Here is a 27,125-nt window from a genome sequence, read left to right on the forward strand (position 1 = left end):
GCTCTATGAAAAGAAAGGTTAGACTCTGTGAGTGGACGCTCACATCACAAAGTGGTTGCTGAGAATGATTCTCTCTAGTTTTTATACGAAGATATTTCCTTTTCTACCGTAGGCCCCAAAGCACTTGAAATCTCCTCATGGAAATTCCACAAAAAGAGGTTTTCAACTCTGCTCTGTCTAAAGGAAGGTTCAAATCTGTGAGTTGAACACACGCAGCCCAAAGAAGTTACTGAGAATTCTTCTGTCTAGCGTTATACGCAGAAATCCCGTTTCCAACGAAATCCTCAAAGAGGTCCAAATATCCACTTGCAGACTATACAAACAGAGTGTTTCCAAACTGCTATATGAAAACAAAGGTTAAGCTATGTGAGTGGAACGCACACATCACAAAGTGGTTGCTGAGAATGATTCTCTCTAGTTTTTATACGAAGATATTTCCTTCTCTACCATAGGCCCAAATGCGCTTGAAATCTCCACTTGCAAATTCCACAAAAAGAGGGTTTCAAATCTGCTCTGTCTAAAGGAAGGTTCAACTCTGTGAGGTGAACGCACGCAGCCCAAAGAAGTTATTGAGAATTCTTCTGTCTAGCGTTATATACAGAAATCCCGTTTCCAACGAAATCCTCAGAGAGGTCCAAATTTCCACTTGCAGACTTTACAAACAGAGTGTCTCCAAACTGCTCTGTGAAAACAGAGCTTAAACTCTGTGAGTGGAAGGCACACATCACAAAGTGGTTGCTGAGAATGATTCTCCCTTGGTTTTAAAGGAAGATATTTCCTTTTCTTCCGTTGGCCCCAATGTGCTTGAAATCACCACTTGCAAATTCCACAAAAAGAGGGTTTGAAATCTGCTCTGTCTAAAGGAAGGTTCAACTCTGTGAGGTGAACACACAAAGGCCAAAGAAGTTACTGACAATTCTTCTGTCTAGCGTTATATGCAGAAATCCTGTTTCCAACGAAATCCTCAGAGAGGTCCAAATTTCCACTAGCAGACTTTACAAACAGAGTGTTTACAATCTGCTCTACGAAAACTGAGGTTAAACTCTGTGAGTGGAACGCACACATCACAAAGTGGTTGCTGAGAATGATTCTCTCTAGTTTTTGGACGAAGATATTTCCTTTTCTACCACAGGCCCCAAAGCGCTTGAAAACTCCACTTGCAAATTCCACAAAACGAGGGTTTCAAATCTTCTCTTTCTAAAGGAAGTTTCAACTCTGTGAGTTGAACACACGCAGCCCAAAGAAGTTACTGAGAATTCTTCTGTCTACCGTTATCTGCTGAAATCCCGTTTCCAACGAAATCCTCAGAGTGGTCCAAATATCCACTTGCAGACTTTACAAACAGAGTGTTTCCAATCTGCTCTATGAAAACAAAGGTTAAACTCTGTGAGTGGAACGCTCACATCCCAAAGTGGTAGCTGAGAATGATTCTCTCTAGTTTTTATATGAAGATATTTCCTTTCTATCGATGGCGCAAACGCGCTTGAAATCTCCACTTGCAAATTCCACAAAAACAGGGTTTCAAATCTGCTCTGTCTAAAGGAAGGTTCAACTCTGTGAGTTGAACACACGAAGCCCAAAGAAGTTACTGGGAATTCTTCTGTCTAGCGTTATATACAGAAATCCCGTTTCCAACGAAATCCTCAGAGAGGTCCAAATATCCACTTGCAGACTTTACAAACACAGTGTCTCCAAACTGCTCTATGAAAACAGAGGATAAACTCTGTGAGTGGAACGCACACATCACAAAGTGGTTGCTGAGAATGATTCTCTCTAGTTTTTATACAAACATATTTCCTTTTTTACCGTTGGCCCCAAAGCGCTTGAAATCTCCACTTGCAAATTCCACAAAAAGAGGTTTTCAAATCTGCTCTGTCTAAAGGGAGGTTCAACTCTGTGAGTTGAACACACGCAGCCCAAAGAAGATACTGAGAATTCTTCTGTCTAGCGTTATATGCTGAAATCCCGTTTCCAACGAAATTCTCAGAGAGGTCCAAATATCCACTTGCAGACTATACAAACAGAGTGTTTCCAAACTGCTCTGTGAAAACAAAGGTTAAGCTATGTGAGTGGAACGCACACATCACAAAGTGGTTGCTGACAATGATTCTCTGTAGTTTTTATACGAAGATATTTCCTTCTCTACCATAGGCCCCAAAGCGCTTGAAATCTCCACTGGCAAATTCCACAAAAAGAGGGTTTCAAATCTGCTCTGTCTAAAGGAAGGTTCAACTCTGTGAGTTGAACACACGCAGCTCAAAGAAGTTACTGAGAATTCTTCTGTCTAGCATTATATGCTGAAATCCCGTTTCCAACGAAATCCTCAGAGAGGTCCAAATATCCACTTGCAGACTTTACAAACAGAGTGTTACCAAACTGCTCTATGAAAAGAAAGGTTAAACTCTGTGAGTGGAACGCACACATCACAAAGTGGTTGCAGAGAATGATTCTCTCTAGTTTTTATGCGAAGATATTTCCTTTTCTACCGTAGGCCCCAAAGCGCTTGAAATCTCCTCATGGAAATGCCACAAAAAGAGGGTTTCAAATCTGCTCTGTCTAAAGGAAGGTTCAACTCTGTGAGTTGAACACACGCAGCCCAAAGAAGTTACTGAGAATTCTTCTGTCTACCGTTATATGCAGAAATCCAGTTTCCAGCAAACTCCTCAAAGAGGTCCATATATCCACTTGCAGACTATACAAACAGAGTGTTTCCAAACTGCTCTATGAAAACAAAGGTTAAGCTATGTGAGTGGAACGCACACATCACCAAGTGGTTGCTGAGAATGATTCTCTCTAGTTTTTATACGAAGATATTACCTTTTCTACCGTAGGCCCCAATGCGCTTGAAATCTCCTCATGGAAACTCCACAAAAAGAGGGTTTCAAATCTGCTCTGTCTAAAGGAAGGTTCATCTCTGTGAGTTGAACACACGCAGCCCAAAGAAGTTACTGAGAATTCTTCTATCTAGCGTTATATGCAGAAATCCCGTTTCCAGCAAAATCCTCAAAGAGGTCCTAATATCCACTTGCAGACTATACAAACAGAGTGTTTCCAAACTGCTCTATGAAAACAAAGGTTAAGCTATGTGAGTGGAATGCACACATCACAAAGTGGTTGCTGAGAATGATTCTCTCTAGTTTTTATACGAAGATATTTCCTTTTCTACCGTAGGCCCCAAAGCTCTTGAAATCTCCTCATGGAAATTCCACAAAAAGAGGGTTTCAAATCTGCTCTGTCTAAAGGAAGGTTCAACTCTGTGAGTTGAACAGACGCAGCCCAAAGAAGTTACTGAGAATTCTTCTGTCTAGCGTTATACGCAGAAATCCCTTTTCCAACGAAATCTTCAAAGAGGTCCAAATATCCACTTGCGGACTTTACAAACAGAGTGTTTCCAATCTGCTCTATGAAAACAATGGTTAAACTCTGAGAGTGGAACGCTCACATCCCAACGTGGTAGCTGAGAATGATTCTCTCTGGTTTTTATACGAAGATATTTCCTATCAATCGATGGCCCAAAGGCTCTTGAAATCTCCACTTGCAAATTCCACAAAAACAGGGTTTCAAATCTGCTCTGTCTAAAGGAAGGTACAACTCTGTGAGTCGTACACACGTAGCCTAAAGAAGTTATTGGGAATTCTTCTGTCTAGCGTTATATACAGAAATCCCGTTTCCAATGAAATCCTCAGAGAGGTCCAAATATCCACGTGCAGACTTTACAAACACAGTGTCTCCAAACTGCTCTCTGAAAACAGAGGTTAAACTCTGTGAGTGGAACGCAGACATCACAAAGTGGTTGCTGAGAATGATTCTCTCTAGTTTTTATACGAAGATATTTCCTTTTCTACCGTAGGCCCCAAAGCGCTTGAAATCTCCTCATGGAAATTCCACAAAAAGAGGTTTTCAAATCTGCTCTGTCTAAAGGAAGGTTCAACTCTGTGAGTTGAACACACGCAGCCCAAAGAAGTTACTGAGAATTCTTCTGTCTAGCGTTATATGCAGAAATCCCGTTTCCAACGAAATCCTCAAAGAGGTCCAAATATCCACTTGCAGACTATACAAACAGAGTGTTTCCAAACTGCTCTATGAAAACAAAGGTTAAGCTATGTGAGTGGAACACACACATCACAAAGTGGTTGCTGAGAATGATTCTCTCTAGTTTTTACACGAAGATATTTCCTTCTCTACCATAGGCCCCAAAGAGCTTGAAATCTCCACTTGCAAATTCCACAAAAACAGTGTTTCAAATCTGCTCTATCTAAAGGAAGGTTTATCTCTGTAAGTTGAACACACGCAGCCCAAAGAAGTTACTAAGAATTCTTCTGTCTAGCGCTATATACAGAAATCCCGTTTCCAACGAAATCCTCAGAGAGGTCCAAATTTCCACTTGCAGACTTTACAAACAGAGTGTTTCCAAACTGCTCTATGAAAACAAAGGTTAAACTCTGTGAGTGGAACGCACACATCACAAAGTGGTTGCTGAGAATGATTCTCTCTAGTTTTTATACGAAGATATTTCCTTTTCTACCATAGGACAAAAAGCGCTTGAAATCTCCACTTGCAAATTCCACAAAAAGAGGGTTTCAAATCTGCTCTGTGAATAGGAAGGTTCAACTCTGTGAGTTGAACACGCACAACCCAAAGAAGTTACTGAGAATTCTTCTGTCTAGCGTTATATGCAGAAATCCCGTTTCCAACGAAATCCTCAAAGAGTTCCAAATATCCACTTGCAGACCTTACAAACAGAGTGTTTCCAATCTGCTCTATGAAAACAAAGGTTAAACTCTGTGAGTGGAACGCTCACATCCCAAAGTGGTAGCTGAAAATGATTCTCTCTAGTTTTTATACGAAGATATTTCCTTTCTATCGATGGCCCAAAATCGCTTGAAATCTCCACTTGCAAATTCCACAAAAACAGGGTTTCAAATCTGCTCTGTCTAAAGGAAGGTTCAACTCTGTGAGTTGAACACACGAAGCCCAAAGAAGTTACTGGGAATTCTTCTGTCTAGCGTTATATACAGAAATCCCGTTTCCAACGAAATCCTCAGAGAGGTCCAAATATCCACTTGCAGACTTTACGAACACAGTGTCTCCAAACTGCTCTATGAGAACAGAGGTTAAACTCTGTGAGTGGAACGCACACATCACAAAGTGGTTGCTGAGAATGACTCTCTCTAGTTTTTATACGAAGATATTTCTTTTTTTACCGTTGGCCCCAAAGCCCTCGAAATCTCCACTTGCAAATTCCACAAAAAGAGTGTTTCAAATCTGCTCTGTCTAAAGGAAGGTTCAACTCTTTGAGTTGAACACACGCAGCCCAATGAAGTTACTGAGAATTCTTCTGTCTAGCGTTATATGCAGAAATCCCGTTTCCAACGAAATCCTCAAAGAGGTCCAAATATCCACTTGCAGACTATACAAACAGAGTGTTTCCAAACTGCTCTATGAAAAAAAAGGTTAAGCTATGTGAGTGGAACGCACACATCACAAAGTGGTTGCTGAGAATGATTCTCTCTAGTTTTTATACGAAGATATTTCCTTTGCTACCGTAGGCCCCAAAGCGCTTGAAATCTCCACTTGCAAATTCCACAAAAAGAGGGTTTCAAATCTGCTCTGTCTAAAGGAAAGTTCAACTCTGTGAGTTGAACACACGCAACCCAAAGAAGTTACTGAGAATTCTTCTGTCTAGCATTATACGCAGAAAACCCGTTTCCAACGAAATCTTCAAAGAGGTCCAAATATCCACTTGCAGACTTTACAAACAGAGTGTTTCCAAACTGCTCTGTGAAAACAAAGGTTAAGCTATGTGAGTGGAACGCACACATCCCAAAGTGGTAGCTGACAATGATTCTCTCTAGCTTTTATACGAAGATATTTCCTTCTCTACCATAGGCCCAAAAGCGCTTGAAATCTCCACTGGCAAATTCCACAAAAAGAGTGTTTCAAATCTGCTCTGTCTAAAGGAAGGTTCAACTCTGTGAGGTGAACACACGCAGCCCAAAGAAGTTATTGAGAATCCTTCTGTCTAGCGCTATATACAGAAATCCCGTTTCAAACGAAATCCTCAGAGAGGTCCAAATTTCCACTTGCAGACTTTACAAACAGAGTGTCTCCAAACTGCTGTGTGAAAACAGAGCTTAAACTCTGTGAGTGGAAGGAACACATCACAAAGTGGTTGCTGAGAATGATTCTCTCTTGGTTTTAAAGAAAGATATTTCCTTTTCTACCGTTGGCCCCAATGTGCTTGAAATCACCACTTGCAAATTCCAGAAAAAGAGGGTTTCAGATCTGCTCTGTCTAAAGGAAGGTTCAACTCTGTGAGTTGAACACACAAAGGCCAAAGTAGTTACTGAATATTCTTCTGTCTAGCGTTATATGCAGAAATCCCGTTTCCAACGAAATCCTCAGAGAGGTCCAAATTTCCACTTGCAGACTTTACAAACAGAGTGTTCCCAAACTGCTCAATGAAAACAAAGGTTAAACTCTGTGAGTGGAATGCACACATCACAAAGTGGTTTCTGAGAATGATTCTCTCTAGTTTTTATACGAAGATATTTCCTTTTCTACCACAGGCCCCAAAGCGCTTGAAATCTCCACTTGCAAATTCCACCGAAAGGGTTTCAAATCTGCTCTGTCAAAAGGAAGGTTCAACTCTGTGAGTTGAACACACGCAGCCCAAAGAAGTTACTGAGAATTCTTCTGTCTACCGTTATATACAGAAATCCGTTTCCAAAGAAATCCTCAGAGAGGTCCAAATTTGCACTTGCAGACTTTACAAACAGAGTGTTTACAATCTGCTCTATGAAAACTGAGGTTAAACTCTGTGAGTGGAACGCACACATCACAAAGTGGTTGCTGAGAATGATTCTCTCTAGTTTTTGTACGAAGATATTTCCTTTTCTAACACAGGCCCCAAAGCGCTTGAAATCTCCACTTGCAAATTCCACAAAAAGAGGGTTTCAAATCTGCATTTTCTAAAGGAAGTTTCAACTCTGTGAGTTGAACACACGCAGCCCAAAGAAGTTACTGAGAATTCTTCTGTCTAGCGTTATATGCTGAAATCCCGTTTCCAAAGAAATCCTCAGAGTGGTCCAAATATCCACTTGCAGACTTTACAAACAGAGTGTTACCAAACTGCTCTATGAAAAGAAAGGTTAAACTCTGTGAGTGGAATGCACACATCACAATGTGGTTGCTGAGAATGATTCTCTCTAGTTTTTGTACGAAGATATTTCCTTCTGTACCATAGGCCCCAATGCGCTTGAAAACTCCACTTGCAAATTCCACAAAAAGAGTGTTTCAAATCTGCTCTGTCTAAAGGAAGGTTCAACTCTGTGAGTTGAAAACACGCAGCCCAAAGAAGTTACTGAGAATTCTTCTGTCTAGCGCTATATACAGAAATCCCGTTTCCAACGAAATCCTCATAGAGGTCCAAATTTCCACTTGCAGACTTTACAAACAGAGTGTTTCCAAACTGCTGTATGAAAACAAAGGTTAAACTCTTTGAGTGGAAGACACACATCACAAAGTGGTTGCTGAGATTGATTCTCTCTAGTTTATATACGAAGATATTTCCTATTCTACCATAGGCCCCAAAGCGCTTGAAATCTCCACTTGCACATTCCACAAAAAGAGGGTTTCAAATATGCTCTGTCAAAAGGGAAGTTCAACTCTGTGAGTTGAACACACGCAACCCAAAGAAGTTACTGAGAATTCTTCTGTCTAGCATTATACGCAGAAAACCCGTTTCCAACGAAATCTTCAAAGAGGTCCAAATATCCACTTGCAGACTTTACAAACAGAGTGTTTACAATCTGCTCTGTGAAAACAAAGGTTAAACTCTGTGAGTGGAACGCTCACATCCCAAAGTGGTAGATGAGAATGATTCTCTCTAGTATTTATACGAAGATGTTTCCTTTCTATCGATGGCCCAAATGCGCTTGAAATCTCCACTTGCAAATTCCACAAAAACAGGGTCTCAAATCTGCTCTGTCTAAAGGAAGGTTCAACACTGTGAGTTGAACACACGAAGCCCAAAGAAGTTACTGGGAATTCTTCTGTCTAGCGTTATATACAGAAATCCCGTTTCCAAAGAAATCCTCAGAGAGGTCCAAATATCCACTTGCAGACTTTACAAACACAGTGTCTCCAAACTGCTCTATGAAAACAGAGGATAAACTCTGTGAGTGGAACGCACACATCACAAAGTGGTTGCTGAGAATGATTCTCTCTAATTTTTAAACGAATATATCTCCTTTTCTACCATAGGCCCCAAAGCGCTTGCAATATCCACTTGCAAACTCCACAGAAAGAGTGTTTCAAATCTGCTCTTTCTAAAGGAAGGTTCAACCCTGTGAGTTGAACACAAACAGCCCAAATAAGTTACTGAGAATTCTTCTGTCTAGCGTTATATACAGAAATCCCGTTTCCAACGAAATCCTCAGAGAGGTCCAAATTTCCACTTGCAGGCTTTACAAACAGAGTGTTTCCAAACTGCTCTATGAAAACAAAGGTTAAACTCTGTGAGTGGAACGCACACATCACAAAGTGGTTGCTGAGAATGATTCTCTCTAGTTTTTATACGAAGATATTTCCTTTTCTACCGTAGGCCCCAAAGCGCTTGAAATCTCCTAATGGAAATTCCACAAAAAGAGGGTTTCAAATCTACTCTGTCTAAAACAAGGTTCAACTCTGTGGGTTGAACACACGCAGCCCAAAGAAGTTACTGAGAATTCTTCTGTCTAGCGTTATACGCAGAAATCCCGTTTCCAACGAAATCTTCAAAGAGGTCCAAATATCCACTTGCAGACTTTACAAACAGAGTGTTTCCAAACTGCTCTTTGAAAATAAAGGTTAAACTCTGTGAGTGGAATGCTCACATCCCAATGTGGTAGCTGAGAATGATTCTCTCTAGTTTTTATATGAAGATATTTCCTTTCTATCGATGGCCCAAAGGCGCTTGAAATCTCCACTTGCAAATTCCACAAAAACAGGGTTTCAAATCTGCTCTGTCTAAAGGAAGGTTCAACTCTGTGAGTTGTACACACGTAGCCTAAAGAAGTTACTGGGAATTCTTCTGTCTAGCGTTATATACATAAATCCCGTTTCCAACGAAATCCTCAGAGAGGTCCAAATATCCACTTGCAGACTTTACAAACAGAGTGTATCCAAACTGCTCTATGAAAACAAATGTCAAGCTATGTGAGTGGAACGCACACATCACAAAGTGGTTGCTGAGAATGATTCTCTCTAGTTTTTATACGAAGATATTTCCTTTTTTACCGTTGGCCCCAAAGCGCTTGAAATCTCCTAATGGAAATTCCACAAAAAGAGGGTTTCAAATCTACTCTGTCTAAAACAAGGTTCAACTCTGTGGGTTGAACACACGCAGCCCAAAGAAGTTACTGAGAATTCTTCTGTCTAGCGTTATACGCAGAAATCCCGTTTCCAACGAAATCTTCAAAGAGGTCCAAATATCCACTTGCAGACTTTACAAACAGAGTGTTTCCAAACTGCTCTTTGAAAATAAAGGTTAAACTCTGTGAGTGGAATGCTCACATCCCAATGTGGTAGCTGAGAATGATTCTCTCTAGTTTTTATATGAAGATATTTCCTTTCTATCGATGGCCCAAAGGCGCTTGAAATCTCCACTTGCAAATTCCACAAAAACAGGGTTTCAAATCTGCTCTGTCTAAAGGAAGGTTCAACTCTGTGAGTTGTACACACGTAGCCTAAAGAAGTTACTGGGAATTCTTCTGTCTAGCGTTATATACATAAATCCCGTTTCCAACGAAATCCTCAGAGAGGTCCAAATATCCACTTGCAGACTTTACAAACAGAGTGTATCCAAACTGCTCTATGAAAACAAATGTCAAGCTATGTGAGTGGAACGCACACATCACAAAGTGGTTGCTGAGAATGATTCTCTCTAGTTTTTATACGAAGATATTTCCTTTTTTACCGTTGGCCCCAAAGCGCTTGAAATCTCCACTTGCAAATTCCACAAAAAGAGTGTTTCAAATCTGCTCTGTCTAAAGGAAGGTTCAACTCTGTGAGTTGAACACACGCAGCCCAAAGAAGTTACTGACAATTCTTCTGTCTAGCGTTATATGCTGAAATCCCGTTTCCAACGAAATCCTCAGAGAGGTCCAAATATCCACTTGGAGACTTTACAAACAGAGTGTTTCCAAACTGCTCTATGAAAAAAAAGGTTAAACTCTGTGAGTGGAACGCACACATCACAAAGTGGTTGCTGAGAATGATTCTCTCTAGTTTTTATACGAAGATATTTCCTTTTCAACCATAGGCCCCAAAGCTCTTGAAATCTCCACATGCAAATTCCACAAAAAGAGTGTTTCAAATCTGCTCTGTCTAAAGGAAGTTTCAACTCTGTGAGTTGAACACACGCAGCCCAAAGAAGTTACTGAGAATTCTTCTGTCTAGCGTTATATGCAGAAATCCCGTTTCCAACGAAATCTTCAAAGAGGTCCAAATATCCACATGCAGACTGTACAAACAGAGTGTATCCAAACTGCTCTATGAAAACAAATGTCAAGCTATGTGAGTGGAACGCACACATCACAAAGTGGTTGCTGAGAATGATTCTCTCTAGTTTTTATACGAAGATATTTCCTTTTTTACCGTTGGCCCCAAAGCGCTTGAAATCTCCACTTGCAAATTCCACAAAAAGAGTGTTTCAAATCTGCTCTGTCTAAAGGAAGGTTCAACTCTGTGAGTTGAACACACGCAGCCCAAAGAAGTTACTGACAATTCTTCTGTCTAGCGTTATATGCTGAAATCCCGTTTCCAACGAAATCCTCAGAGAGGTCCAAATATCCACTTGGAGACTTTACAAACAGAGTGTTTCCAAACTGCTCTATGAAAAAAAAGGTTAAACTCTGTGAGTGGAACGCACACATCACAAAGTGGTTGCTGAGAATGATTCTCTCTAGTTTTTATACGAAGATATTTCCTTTTCAACCATAGGCCCCAAAGCTCTTGAAATCTCCACATGCAAATTCCACAAAAAGAGTGTTTCAAATCTGCTCTGTCTAAAGGAAGTTTCAACTCTGTGAGTTGAACACACGCAGCCCAAAGAAGTTACTGAGAATTCTTCTGTCTAGCGTTATATGCAGAAATCCCGTTTCCAACGAAATCTTCAAAGAGGTCCAAATATCCACATGCAGACTGTACAAACACAGAGTTTCCAATCTGCTCTATGAAAACAAAGGTTAAACTCTGTGAGTGGAACGCTCACATCCCAAAGTGGTAGCTGAGAATGATTCTCTCTACTTTTTATACGTAGATATTTCCTTTCTATCGAAGCCCAAATGCGCTTGAAATCTCCACTTGCAAATTCCACAAAAACAGAGTTTCAAATCTGCTCTGTCTAAAGGAAGGTTCAACTCTGTGAGTTGAACACACAAATCTCAAAGAAGTTACTGGGAATTCTTCTGTCTAGCGTTATATGCAGAAATCCCGTTTCCAAAGAAATCCTCAAAGAGATCCAAATATCCACTTGCAGACTATAGAAACAGAGTGTTTCCAAACTGCTTTATGAAAACAAAGGTTAAGCTATGTGAGTGGAACGCACACATCACAAAGTGGTTGCTGAGAATGATTCTCTCTAGTTTTTATACGAAGATATTTTCCTCTCTACCATAGGCCCCAAAGCGCTTGAAATCTCCAGTTGCAAATTCCACAAAAAGAGTGTTTCAAATCTGCTCTGTCTATAGGAAGGTTCAACTCTGTGAGTTGAACACACGCAGCCCAAAGATGTTACTGGGTATTCTTCTGTCTAGCGTTATATACAGAAATCTCGTTTCCAGCGAAATCCTCAAAGAGGTCCAAATATCCACTTGCAGACTTTACAAACAGAGTGTCTCCAAACTGCTCTATGAAAACAAAGGTTATACTCTGTGAGTGGAAGGCACACATCACAAAGTGGTTGCTGAGAATGATTCTCTCTAGTTTTTAAACGAAGATATATCCTTTTCTACCGTAGGCCCCAAAGCGCTTGAAATCTCCACTTGCAAATTCCACAGAAAGAGGTTTTCAAATCTGCTCTTTCTAAAGGAAGGTTCAACTCTGTGAGTTGAACACACGCAACCCAAAAAAGTTACTGAGAATTCTTCTGTCTAGCGTTATATGCAGAAATCCCGTTTCCAACGAATTCTTCAAAGAGGTCCAAATTTCCACTTGCAGACTTTACAAACAGAGTGTTTCCAAACTGCTCTATGAAATAAAGGTTAAACTCTGTGAGTGGAACCCTCATATCCCAAAGTGGTAGCTGAGAATTATTCTCTCTAGTTTTATAAGAAGATATTTCCTTTCTATCGATGGCCCAAAGGCGCTTTAAATCTCCACTTGCAAATTCCACAAAAACAGGGTTTCAAATCTGCTCTGTCTAAAGGAAGGTTCAACTCTGTGAGTTGTACACACGTAGCCTAAAGAAGTTACTGGGAATTCTTCTGTCTAGGGTTATGTACGGAAATCCCGTTTCCAACGAAATCCTCATAGAGGTCCATATATCCACTTGCAGACTTTACAAACACAGTGTTACCAAACTGCTCTATGAAAAGAAAGGTTAAACTCTGTGAGTGGAACGCACACATCACAAAGTGGTTGCTGAGAATGATTCTCTCTAGTTTTTATACGAAGATATTTCCTTTCTTACCGTTGGCCCCAAAGCGCTTGAAATCTCCACTTGCAAATTCCACAAAAAGAGTGTTTCAAATCTGCTCTGTCTAAAGGAAGGTTAAACTCTGTGAGTTGAACACACGCAGCCCAAAGAAGTTACTGGGAATTCTTCTGTCTAGCGTTATGTACGGAAATCCCGTTTCCAATGAAATCCTCAGAGAGGTCCAAATATCCACTTGCAGACTTTACAAACAGAGTGTTACCAAACTGCTCTGTGAAAAGAAAGGTTAAACTCTGTGAGTGGAACGCACACATCACAAAGTGGTTGCTGAGAATGATTCTCTGTAGTTTTTATACGAAGATATTTCCTTTTCTACCATAGGCCCCAAAGCGCTTGAAATCTCTACTTGCAAATTCCACAGAAAGAGTGTTTCAAATCTGCTCTGTCAAAAGGAAGGTTCAACTCTGTGAGTTGAACACACCCAACCCAAAGAAGTTACTGAGAATTCTTCTGTCTAGCGTTATACGCAGAAATCCCGTTTCCAACGAAATCTTCAAAGAGGTCCAAATATCCACTTGCAGACTTTACAAACAGAGTGTTTCCAATCTGCTCTATGAAAACAAAAGTTAAACTCTGTGAGTGGAACGCTCACATCCCAAAGTGGTTGCTGAGAATGATTCTCTCTAGTTTTTATACGAAGATATTTCCTTTCTATCGATGGATAAAAAGCGCTTGAAATCTGCACTTGCAAATTCCACAAAAACAGGGTTTCAAATCTGCTCTGTCTAAAGGAACGTTCAAATCTGTGAGTTGAACACACGAAGCCCAAAGAAGTTACTGGGAATTCTTCTGTCTAGCGTTATATGCAGAAATCCCGTTTCCAGCAAAATCCTCAGAGAGGTCCAAATATCCACTTGCAGACTTTACAAACACAGTGTCTCCAAACTGCTCTATGAGAACAGATGTTAAACTCTGTGAGTGGAACGCACACATCACAAAGTGGTTGCTGAGAATGATTCTCTCTAGTTTTTATACGAAGATATTTCCTTTTTAACCGTTGGCCCCAAAGCGCTTGAAATCTCCACTTGCAAATTCCACAAAAATAGTGTTTCAAATCTGCTCTGTCTAAAGGAAGGTTCAACTCTGTGAGTTGAACACACGCAGCCCAAAGAAGTTACTGGGAATTCTTCTGTCTAGCGTTATGTACGGAAATCCCGTTTCCAACGAAATCCTCAGAGAGGTCCAAATATCCACTTGCTGACTTTACAAACAGAGTGTTACCAAACTGCTCTATGAAAAGAAAGGTTAAACTCTGTGAGTGGAACGCACACATCACAAAGTGGTTGCTGAGAATGATTCTCTCTAGTTTTTATACGAAGATATTTCCTTTTCTACCCTAGGCCCCAAAGCGCTTGAAATCTCCAATTGCAAATTCCACAGAAAGAGTGTTTCAAATATGCTCTTTCTAAAGGAAGGTTCAACTCTGTGAGTTGAACACACGCACCCCAAAGAAGTTACTGAGAATTCTTCTGTCTAGTGTTATACGCAGAAATCCCGTTTCCAACGAAATCCTCATAGAGATCCAAATTTCCACTTGCAGACTTTACAAACAGAGTGTTTCCAAACTGCTCTATGAAAACAAAGGTTAAACTCTGTGAGTGGAATGCACACATCACAAAGTGGTTGCTGAGAATGATTCTCTCTAGTTTTTATACGAAGATATTTCCTTTTCTACCGTAGGCCCCAAAGTGCTTGAAATCTCCTCTTGGAAATTAAACAAAAAGAGGGTTTAAAATCTGCTCTGTCTAAAGGAATGTTCAACACTGTGAGTTGAACACACGCAGCCCAAAGTAGTTACTGAGAATTCTTCTATCTAGCGTTATATGCAGAAATCCCGTTTCCAACGAAAGCCTCAAAGAGTTCCAAATATCCACTTGCAGACTTTACAAACAGAGTGTTTCGAAACTGCTGTATGAAAACAAAGGTTAAGCTATGTGAGTGGAACGCACACATCACAAAGTGGTTGCTGAGAATGATTCTCTCTAGTTTTTATACGAAGATATTTCCTTTTCTACTATAGGACACAAAGCGCTTGAAATCTCCACTTGCAAATTCCACAAAAAGAGTGTTTCAAAGCTGCTCTGTCAAAAGGAAGGTTCAACTCTGTGAGTTGAACACACGCACCCCAAAGAAGTTACTGAGAATTCTTCTGTCTAGTGTTATACGCAGAAATCCCGTTTCCAACAAAATCTTCAAAGAGGTCCAAATATCCACTTGCAGAATTTACAAACAGAGTGTTTCCAATCTGCTCTATGAAAACAAAGGTTAAACTCTGTGAGTGGAATGCTCACATCCCAAAGTGGTAGCTGAGAATGATTCTCTCTATTTTTATACAAAGATATTTCCTTTCTATCGATGGCCCAAAGGCGCTTGAAATCTCCACTTGCAAATTCCACAAAAACAGGGTTTCAAATCTGCTCTGTCTAAAGGAAGGTTCAACTCTGTGAGTTGTTCACACGTAGCCAAAGAAGTTACTGGGAATTCTTCTGTCTAGCGTTATATACGGAATTCCCGCTTCCAACGAAATCCTCAGAGAAGTCCAAATATCCACTTGCAGACTTTACAAACAGAGTGTCTCCAAACTGCTCGATGAAAACAAAGGTTAAGCTATGTGAGTGGAACGCACACATCACAAAGTGGTTGCTGAGAATGATTCTCTCTAGTTTTTAAACGAAGATATTTCCTTTTCTACCATAGGCCCCAAAGCGCTTGAAATCTCCACTTGCAAATCCCACAGAAAGAGTGTTTCAAATATGCTCTTTCTAAAGGAAGGTTCTGCTCTGTGAGTTGAACACACGCAGCCCAAAGTAGTTACTGATAATTCTTCTGTCTAGCGCTATATACAGAAATCCCGTTTCCAACGAAATCCTCAGAGAGGTCCAAATATCCACTTGCAGACTTTACAAACAGAGTGTCTCCAAACTGCTCTATGAAAGCAAAGGTTAAGCTATGTGAGTGGAACGCACACATCACAAAGTGGTTGCTGAGAATGATTCTCCCTAATTTTTATACGAAGATATTTCCTTTTTTACCGTTGGCCCCAAAGTGCTTGAAATCTCCACTTGCAAATTCCACAAAAAGAGTGTTTCAAATCTGCTCTGTGTAAAGGAAGGTTCAACTCTGTGAGTTGAACACACGCAGCCCAAAGAAGTTACTGGGAATTCTTCTGTCTAGCGTTATGTACGGAAATCCCGTTTCCAATGAAATCCTCAGAGAGGTCCAAATATCCACTTGCAGACTTTACAAACAGAGTGTTACCAAACTGCTCTATGAAAAGAAAGGTTAAACTCTGTGAGTGGAACGCACACATCACAAAGTGGTTGCTGAGAATGATTCTCTCTAGTTTTTATACGAAGATATTTCCTTTTTTACCGTTGGCCCCAAAGCGCTTGAAATCTCCACTTGCAAATTCCACAAAAAGAGTGTTTCAAATCTGCTCTGTCTAAAGGAAGGTTCAACTCTGTGAGTTGAACACACGCAGCCCAAAGAAGTTACTGACAATTCTTCTGTCTAGCGTTATATGCTGAAATCCCGTTTCCAACGAAATCCTCAGAGAGGTCCAAATATCCACTTGGAGACTTTACAAACAGAGTGTTTCCAAACTGCTCTATGAAAAAAAAGGTTAAACTCTGTGAGTGGAACGCACACATCACAAAGTGGTTGCTGAGAATGATTCTCTCTAGTTTTTATACGAAGATATTTCCTTTTCAACCATAGGCCCCAAAACTCTTGAAATCTCCACATGCAAATTCCACAAAAAGAGTGTTTCAAATCTGCTCTGTCTAAAGGAAGTTTCAACTCTGTGAGTTGAACACACGCAGCCCAAAGAAGTTACTGAGAATTCTTCTGTCTAGCGTTATATGCAGAAATCCCGTTTCCAACGAAATCTTCAAAGAGGTCCAAATATCCACATGCAGACTGTACAAACACAGAGTTTCCAATCTGCTCTATGAAAACAAAGGTTAAACTCTGTGAGTGGAACGCTCACATCCCAAAGTGGTAGCTGAGAATGATTCTCTCTACTTTTTATACGTAGATATTTCCTTTCTATCGAAGCCCAAATGCGCTTGAAATCTCCACTTGCAAATTCCACAAAAACAGAGTTTCAAATCTGCTCTGTCTAAAGGAAGGTTCAACTCTGTGAGTTGAACACACAAATCTCAAAGAAGTTACTGGGAATTCTTCTGTCTAGCATTATATGCAGAAATCCCGTTTCCAAAGAAATCCTCAAAGAGATCCAAATATCCACTTGCAGACTTTACAAACAGAGTGTTTCCAAACTGCTCTATGAAAACAAAGGTTAAGCTATGTGAGTGGAACGCACACATCACAAAGTGGTTGCTGAGAATGATTCTCTCTAGTTTTTATACGAAGATATTTTCCTCTCTACCATAGGCCCCAAAGCGCTTGAAATCTCCAGTTGCAAATTCCACAAAAAGAGTGTTTCAAATCTGCTCTGTCTATAGGAAGGTTCAACTCTGTGAGTTGAACACACGCAGCCCAAAGATGTTACTGGGTATTCTTCTGTCTAGCGTTATATACAGAAATCTCGTTTCCAGCGAAATCCTCAAAGAGGTCCAAATATCCACTTGCAGACTTTACAAACAGAGTGTCTCCAAACTGCTCTATGAAAACAAAGGTTATACTCTGTGAGTGGAAGGCACACATCACAAAGTGGTTGCTGAGAATGATTCTCTCTAGTTTTTAAACGAAGATATATCCTTTTCTACCATAGGCCCCAAAGCGCTTGAAATCTCCACTTGCAAATTCCACAGAAAGAGTGTTTCAAATCTGCTCTGTCAAAAGGAAGGTTCAACTCTGTGAGTTGAACACACGCAACCCAAAGAAGTTACTGAGAATTCTTCTGTCTAGCGTTATACACAGAAATCCCGTTTCCAACGAAATCTTCAAAGAGGTCCAAATATCCACTTGCAGACTTTACAAACAGAGTGTTTCCAATCTGCTCTATGAAAACAAAAGTTAAACTCTGTGAGTGGAACGGTCACATCCCAAAGTGGTAGCTGAGAATGATTCTCTCTAGTTTTTATACGAAGATATTTCCTTTCTATCGATGGATAAAAAGCGCTTGAAATCTGCACTTGCAAATTCCACAAAAACAGGGTTTCAAATCTGCTCTGTCTAAAGGAACGTTCAACTCTGTGAGTTGAACACACGAAGCCCAAAGAAGTTACAGGGAATTCTTCTGTCTAGCGTTATATGCAGAAATCCCGTTTCCAGCAAAATCCTCAGAGAGGTCCAAATTTCCACTTGCAGGCTTTACAAACAGAGTGTTTCCAAACTGCTCTATGAAAACAAAGGTTAAACTCTGTGAGTGGAACGCACACATCACAAAGTGGTTGCTGAGAATGATTCTCTCTAGTTTTTATACGAAGATATTTCCTTTTCTACCGTAGGCCCCAAAGTGCTTGAAATCTCCACATGGAAATTCCACAAAAAGAGGGTTTCAAATCTGCTCTGTCTAAAGGAAATTTCAACTCTGTGAGTTGAACACACACAGCCCAAAGAAGTTACTGAGAATTCTTCTGTCTAGCGTTATATGCAGAAATCCCGTTTCCAGCAAAATCCTCAAAGAGGTCCAAATATCCACTTGCAGAATATACAAACAGAGTGTTTCCAAACTGCTCTATGAAAACAAAGGTTAAGCTATGTGAGTGGAACGCACACATCACAAAGTGGTTGCTGAGAATGATTCTCTCTAGTTTTTATACGAAGATATTTCCTTCTCTACCATAGGCCCCAAAGCGCTTGAAATCTCCACTTGCAAATTCCACAAAAAGAGGGTTTCAAATCTGCTCTGTCTAAAGAAATGTTCAACTCTGTGAGTTGAACACAAACAGCCCAAATAAGTTACTGAGAATTCTTCTGTCTAGCGTTATACGCAGAAATCCCGTTTCCAAAGAAATCTTCAAAGAGGTCCAAATATCCACTTGCAGACTTTACAAACAGAGTGTTTCCAAACTGCTCTATGAAAACAAAGGTTAAACTCTGTGAGTGGAACGCTCACATCCCAAAGTGGTAGCTGAGAATGATTCTCTCTAGTTTTTATACGAAGATATTTCCTTTCTATCGATGGCCCAAAGGCGCTTGAAATCTCCACTTGTAAATTCCACAAAAACAGGGTTTCAAATCTGCTCTGTCTAAAGGAAGGTTCAACTCTGTGAGTTGTACACACTTAGCCTAAAGAGGTTACTGGGAATTCTTCTGTCTAGCGTTATATACAGAAATCCCGTCTCCAACCAAATCCTCAGAGAGGTCCAAATATCCACTTGCAGACTTTACAAACAGAGTGTCTCCAAACTGCTCTATGAAAACTAATGTTAAGCTATGTGAGTGGAACGCACACATCACAAAGTGGTTGCTGAGAATGATTCTCTCTAGTTTTTATACGAAGATATTTCCTTTTCTACCATAGGCCCCAAAGCGCTTGAAATCTCCACTTGCAAATTCCACAAAAAGAGGGTTTCAAATCTGCTCTGTCAAAAGGAAGGTTCAATTCTGTGAGTTGAACACACGCAGCCCAAAGAAGTTACTGGGAATTCTTCTGTCTAGGGTTATACGCAGAAATCCCGTTTCCAAAGAATTCTTCAAAGAGGTCCAAATATCCTCTTGCAGACTTCACAAACAGAGTGTTTCCAATCTGCTCTATGAAAACAAAGGTTAAACTCTGTGAGTAGAACGCACACATCCCAAAGTGGTAGCTGAGAATGATTCTCTCTAGTTTTTATACGAAGATATTTCCTTTCTATCGATGGCCCAAAAGCGCTTGAAATCTCCACTTGCAAATTCCACAAAAACAGGGTTTCAAATCTGCTCTGTCTAAAGGAAGGTTCAACTCTGTGAGTTGAACACACGAAGCCCAAAGAAGTTACTGGGAATTCTTCTGTCTAGCGTTATATACAGAAATGCCGTTTCCAACGAAATCCTCAGAGAGGTCCAAATATCCACTTGCAGACTTTACAAACACAGTGTCTCCAAACTGCTCTATGAGAACAGATGTTAAACTCTGTGAGTGGAACGCACACATCACAAAGTGGTTGCTGAGAATGATTCTCTCTAGTTTTTATACGAAGATATTTCCTTTTTTACCGTTGGCCCCAAAGCGCTTGAAATCTCCACTTGCAAATTCCACAAAAAGAGTGTTTCAAATCTGCTCTGTCTAAAGGAAGGTTCAACTCTGTGAGTTGAACACACGCAGCCCAAAGAAGTTACTGGGAATTCTTCTGTCTAGCGTTATGTACGGAAATCCCGTTTCCAACGAAATCCTCAGAGAGGTCCAAATATCCACTTGCAGACTTTACAAACAGAGTGTTACCAAACTGCTCTATGAAAAGAAAGGTTAAACTCTGTGAGTGGAACGCACACATCACAAAGTGGTTGCTGAGAATGATTCTCTCTAGTTTTTATACGAAGATATTTCCTTTCTTACCGTTGGCCCCAAAGCGCTTGAAATCTCCACTTGCAAATTCCACAAAAAGAGTGTTTCAAATCTGCTCTGTCTAAAGGAAGGTTAAACTCTGTGAGTTGAACACACGCAGCCCAAAGAAGTTACTGGGAATTCTTCTGTCTAGCGTTATGTACGGAAATCCCGTTTCCAATGAAATCCTCAGAGAGGTCCAAATATCCACTTGCAGACTTTACAAACAGAGTGTTACCAAACTGCTCTGTGAAAAGAAAGGTTAAACTCTGTGAGTGGAACGCACACATCACAAAGTGGTTGCTGAGAATGATTCTCTGTAGTTTTTATACGAAGATATTTCCTTTTCTACCATAGGCCCCAAAGCGCTTGAAATCTCTACTTGCAAATTCCACAGAAAGAGTGTTTCAAATCTGCTCTGTCAAAAGGAAGGTTCAACTCTGTGAGTTGAACACACCCAACCCAAAGAAGTTACTGAGAATTCTTCTGTCTAGCGTTATACGCAGAAATCCCGTTTCCAACGAAATCTTCAAAGAGGTCCAAATATCCACTTGCAGACTTTACAAACAGAGTGTTTCCAATCTGCTCTATGAAAACAAAAGTTAAACTCTGTGAGTGGAACGCTCACATCCCAAAGTGGTAGCTGAGAATGATTCTCTCTAGTTTTTATACGAAGATATTTCCTTTCTATCGATGGATAAAAAGCGCTTGAAATCTGCACTTGCAAATTCCACAAAAACAGGGTTTCAAATCTGCTCTGTCTAAAGGAACGTTCAAATCTGTGAGTTGAACACACGAAGCCCAAAGAAGTTACTGGGAATTCTTCTGTCTAGCGTTATATGCAGAAATCCCGTTTCCAGCAAAATCCTCAGAGAGGTCCAAATATCCACTTGCAGACTTTACAAACACAGTGTCTCCAAACTGCTCTATGAGAACAGATGTTAAACTCTGTGAGTGGAACGCACACATCACAAAGTGGTTGCTGAGAATGATTCTCTCTAGTTTTTATACGAAGATATTTCCTTTTTTACCGTTGGCCCCAAAGCGCTTGAAATCTCCACTTGCAAATTCCACAAAAATAGTGTTTCAAATCTGCTCTGTCTAAAGGAAGGTTCAACTCTGTGAGTTGAACACACGCAGCCCAAAGAAGTTACTGGGAATTCTTCTGTCTAGCGTTATGTACGGAAATCCCGTTTCCAACGAAATCCTCAGAGAGGTCCAAATATCCACTTGCTGACTTTACAAACAGAGTGTTACCAAACTGCTCTATGAAAAGAAAGGTTAAACTCTGTGAGTGGAACGCACACATCACAAAGTGGTTGCTGAGAATGATTCTCTCTAGTTTTTATACGAAGATATTTCCTTTTCTACCCTAGGCCCCAAAGCGCTTGAAATCTCCAATTGCAAATTCCACAGAAAGAGTGTTTCAAATATGCTCTTTCTAAAGGAAGGTTCAACTCTGTGAGTTGAACACATGCAGCCCGAAAAAGTTACTGAGAATTCTTCTGTCTAGCGTTATATACAGAAATCCCGTTTCCAACGAAATCCTCATAGAGATCCAAATTTCCACTTGCAGACTTTACAAACAGAGTGTTTCCAAACTGCTCTATGAAAACAAAGGTTAAACTCTGTGAGTGGAATGCACACATCACAAAGTGGTTGCTGAGAATGATTCTCTCTAGTTTTTATACGAAGATATTTCCTTTTCTACCGTAGGCCCCAAAGTGCTTGAAATCTCCTCTTGGAAATTAAACAAAAAGAGGGTTTAAAATCTGCTCTGTCTAAAGGAATGTTCAACACTGTGAGTTGAACACACGCAGCCCAAAGTAGTTACTGAGAATTCTTCTATCTAGCGTTATATGCAGAAATCCCGTTTCCAACGAAAGCCTCAAAGAGTTCCAAATATCCACTTGCAGACTTTACAAACAGAGTGTTTCGAAACTGCTGTATGAAAACAAAGGTTAAGCTATGTGAGTGGAACGCACACATCACAAAGTGGTTGCTGAGAATGATTCTCTCTAGTTTTTATACGAAGATATTTCCTTTTCTACTATAGGACACAAAGCGCTTGAAATCTCCACTTGCAAATTCCACAAAAAGAGTGTTTCAAAGCTGCTCTGTCAAAAGGAAGGTTCAACTCTGTGAGTTGAACACACGCACCCCAAAGAAGTTACTGAGAATTCTTCTGTCTAGTGTTATACGCAGAAATCCCGTTTCCAACAAAATCTTCAAAGAGGTCCAAATATCCACTTGCAGAACTTACAAACAGAGTGTTTCCAATCTGCTCTATGAAAACAAAGGTTAAACTCTGTGAGTGGAATGCTCACATCCCAAAGTGGTAGCTGAGAATGATTCTCTCTATTTTTATACAAAGATATTTCCTTTCTATCGATGGCCCAAAGGCGCTTGAAATCTCCACTTGCAAATTCCACAAAAACAGGGTTTCAAATCTGCTCTGTCTAAAGGAAGGTTCAACTCTGTGAGTTGTTCACACGTAGCCAAAGAAGTTACTGGGAATTCTTCTGTCTAGCGTTATATACGGAATTCCCGCTTCCAACGAAATCCTCAGAGAAGTCCAAATATCCACTTGCAGACTTTACAAACAGAGTGTCTCCAAACTGCTCGATGAAAACAAAGGTTAAGCTATGTGAGTGGAACGCACACATCACAAAGTGGTTGCTGAGAATGATTCTCTCTAGTTTTTAAACGAAGATATTTCCTTTTCTACCATAGGCCCCAAAGCGCTTGAAATCTCCACTTGCAAATTCCACAGAAAGAGTGTTTCAAATATGCTCTTTCTAAAGGAAGGTTCAGCTCTGTGAGTTGAACACACGCAGCCCAAAGTAGTTACTGATAATTTTCTGTCTAGCGCTATATACAGAAATCCCGTTTCCAACGAAATCCTCAGAGAGGTCCAAATATCCACTTGCAGACTTTACAAACAGAGTGTCTCCAAACTGCTCTATGAAAGCAAAGGTTAAGCTATGTGAGTGGAACGCACACATCACAAAGTGGTTGCTGAGAATGATTCTCCCTAATTTTTATACGAAGATATTTCCTTTTTTACCGTTGGCCCCAAAGTGCTTGAAATCTCCACTTGCAAATTCCACAAAAAGAGTGTTTCAAATCTGCTCTGTGTAAAGGAAGGTTCAACTCTGTGAGTTGAACACACGCAGCCCAAAGAAGTTACTGGGAATTCTTCTGTCTAGCGTTATGTACGGAAATCCCGTTTCCAATGAAATCCTCAGAGAGGTCCAAATATCCACTTGCAGACTTTACAAACAGAGTGTTACCAAACTGCTCTATGAAAAGAAAGGTTAAACTCTGTGAGTGGAACGCACACATCACAAAGTGGTTGCTGAGAATGATTCTCTCTAGTTTTTATACGAAGATATTTCCTTTTTTACCGTTGGCCCCAAAGCGCTTGAAATCTCCACTTGCAAATTCCACAAAAAGAGTGTTTCAAATCTGCTCTGTCTAAAGGAAGGTTCAACTCTGTGAGTTGAACACACGCAGCCCAAAGAAGTTACTGACAATTCTTCTGTCTAGCGTTATATGCTGAAATCCCGTTTCCAACGAAATCCTCAGAGAGGTCCAAATATCCACTTGGAGACTTTACAAACAGAGTGTTTCCAAACTGCTCTATGAAAAAAAGGTTAAACTCTGTGAGTGGAACGCACACATCACAAAGTGGTTGCTGAGAATGATTCTCTCTAGTTTTTATACGAAGATATTTCCTTTTCAACCATAGGCCCCAAAGCTCTTGAAATCTCCACATGCAAATTCCACAAAAAGAGTGTTTCAAATCTGCTCTGTCTAAAGGAAGTTTCAACTCTGTGAGTTGAACACACGCAGCCCAAAGAAGTTACTGAGAATTCTTCTGTCTAGCGTTATATGCAGAAATCCCGTTTCCAACGAAATCTTCAAAGAGGTCCAAATATCCACATGCAGACTGTACAAACACAGAGTTTCCAATCTGCTCTATGAAAACAAAGGTTAAACTCTGTGAGTGGAACGCTCACATCCCAAAGTGGTAGCTGAGAATGATTCTCTCTACTTTTTATACGTAGATATTTCCTTTCTATCGAAGCCCAAATGCGCTTGAAATCTCCACTTGCAAATTCCACAAAAACAGAGTTTCAAATCTGCTCTGTCTAAAGGAAGGTTCAACTCTGTGAGTTGAACACACAAATCTCAAAGAAGTTACTGGGAATTCTTCTGTCTAGCGTTATATGCAGAAATCCCGTTTCCAAAGAAATCCTCAAAGAGATCCAAATATCCACTTGCAGACTATAGAAACAGAGTGTTTCCAAACTGCTCTATGAAAACAAAGGTTAAGCTATGTGAGTGGAACGCACACATCACAAAGTGGTTGCTGAGAATGATTCTCTCTAGTTTTTATACGAAGATATTTTCCTCTCTACCATAGGCCCCAAAGCGCTTGAAATCTCCAGTTGCAAATTCCACAAAAAGAGTGTTTCAAATCTGCTCTGTCTATAGGAAGGTTCAACTCTGTGAGTTGAACACACGCAGCCCAAAGATGTTACTGGGTATTCTTCTGTCTAGCGTTATATACAGAAATCTCGTTTCCAGCGAAATCCTCAAAGAGGTCCAAATATCCACTTGCAGACTTTACAAACAGAGTGTCTCCAAACTGCTCTATGAAAACAAAGGTTATACTCTGTGAGTGGAAGGCACACATCACAAAGTGGTTGCTGAGAATGATTCTCTCTAGTTTTTAAACGAAGATATATCCTTTTCTACCATAGGCCCCAAAGCGCTTGAAATCTCCACTTGCAAATTCCACAGAAAGAGTGTTTCAAATCTGCTCTGTCAAAAGGAAGGTTCAACTCTGTGAGTTGAACACACGCAACCCAAAGAAGTTACTGAGAATTCTTCTGTCTAGCGTTATACACAGAAATCCCGTTTCCAACGAAATCTTCAAAGAGGTCAAAATATCCACTTGCAGACTTTACAAACAGAGTGTTTCCAATCTGCTCTATGAAAACAAAAGTTAAACTCTGTGAGTGGAACGGTCACATCCCAAAGTGGTAGCTGAGAATGATTCTCTCTAGTTTTTATACGAAGATATTTCCTTTCTATCGATGGATAAAAAGCGCTTGAAATCTGCACTTGCAAATTCCACAAAAACAGGGTTTCAAATCTGCTCTGTCTAAAGGAACGTTCAACTCTGTGAGTTGAACACACGAAGCCCAAAGAAGTTACAGGGAATTCTTCTGTCTAGCGTTATATGCAGAAATCCCGTTTCCAGCAAAATCCTCAGAGAGGTCCAAATTTCCACTTGCAGGCTTTACAAACAGAGTGTTTCCAAACTGCTCTATGAAAACAAAGGTTAAACTCTGTGAGTGGAACGCACACATCACAAAGTGGTTGCTGAGAATGATTCTCTCTAGTTTTTATACGAAGATATTTCCTTTCTTACAGTTGGCCCCAAAGCGCTTGAAATCTCCACTTGCAAATTCCACAAAAAGAGTGTTTCAAATCTGCTCTGTCTAAAGGAAGGTTAAACTCTGTGAGTTGAACACACGCAGCCCAAAGAAGTTACTGGGAATTCTTCTGTCTAGCGTTATGTACGGAAATCCCGTTTCCAATGAAATCCTCAGAGAGGTCCAAATATCCACTTGCAGACTTTACAAACAGAGTGTTACCAAACTGCTCTATGAAAAGAAAGGTTAAACTCTGTGAGTGGAACGCACACATCACAAAGTGGTTGCTGAGAATGATTCTCTGTAGTTTTTATACGAAGATATTTCCTTTTCTACCATAGGCCCCAAAGGGCTTGAAATCTCTACTTGCAAATTCCACAGAAAGAGTGTTTCAAATCTGCTCTGTCAAAAGGAAGGTTCAACTCTGTGAGTTGAACACACCCAACCCAAAGAAGTTACTGAGAATTCTTCTGTCTAGCGTTATACGCAGAAATCCCGTTTCCAACGAAATCTTCAAAGAGGTCCAAATATCCACTTGCAGACTTTACAAACAGAGTGTTTCCAATCTGCTCTATGAAAACAAAAGTTAAACTCTGTGAGTGGAACGCTCACATCCCAAAGTGGTAGCTGAGAATGATTCTCTCTAGTTTTTATACGAAGATATTTCCTTTCTATCGATGGATAAAAAGCGCTTGAAATCTGCACTTGCAAATTCCACAAAAACAGGGTTTCAAATCTGCTCTGTCTAAAGGAACGTTCAAATCTGTGAGTTGAACACACGAAGCCCAAAGAAGTTACTGGGAATTCTTCTGTCTAGCGTTATATGCAGAAATCCCGTTTCCAGCAAAATCCTCAGAGAGGTCCAAATATCCACTTGCAGACTTTACAAACACAGTGTCTCCAAACTGCTCTATGAGAACAGATGTTAAACTCTGTGAGTGGAACGCACACATCACAAAGTGGTTGCTGAGAATGATTCTCTGTAGTTTTTATACGAAGATATTTCCTTTTTTACCGTTGGCCCCAAAGCGCTTGAAATCTCCACTTGCAAATTCCACAAAAATAGTGTTTCAAATCTGCTCTGTCTAAAGGAAGGTTCAACTCTGTGAGTTGAACACACGCAGCCCAAAGAAGTTACTGGGAATTCTTCTGTCTAGCGTTATGTACGGAAATCCCGTTTCCAACGAAATCCTCAGAGAGGTCCAAATATCCACTTGCTGACTTTACAAACAGAGTGTTACCAAACTGCTCTATGAAAAGAAAGGTTAAACTCTGTGAGTGGAACGCACACATCACAAAGTGGTTGCTGAGAATGATTCTCTCTAGTTTTTATACGAAGATATTTCCTTTTCTACCCTAGGCCCCAAAGCGCTTGAAATCTCCAATTGCAAATTCCACAGAAAGAGTGTTTCAAATATGCTCTTTCTAAAGGAAGGTTCAACTCTGTGAGTTGAACACATGCAGCCCGAAAAAATTACTGAGAATTCTTCTGTCTAGCGTTATATACAGAAATCCCGTTTCCAACGAAATCCTCATAGAGATCCAA

The sequence above is a fragment of the Gorilla gorilla genome, chromosome 18 (assembly GCF_029281585.2).
Source record: "Gorilla gorilla gorilla isolate KB3781 chromosome 18, NHGRI_mGorGor1-v2.1_pri, whole genome shotgun sequence".
In the NCBI taxonomy this organism is placed as follows: domain Eukaryota; kingdom Metazoa; phylum Chordata; class Mammalia; order Primates; family Hominidae; genus Gorilla; species Gorilla gorilla.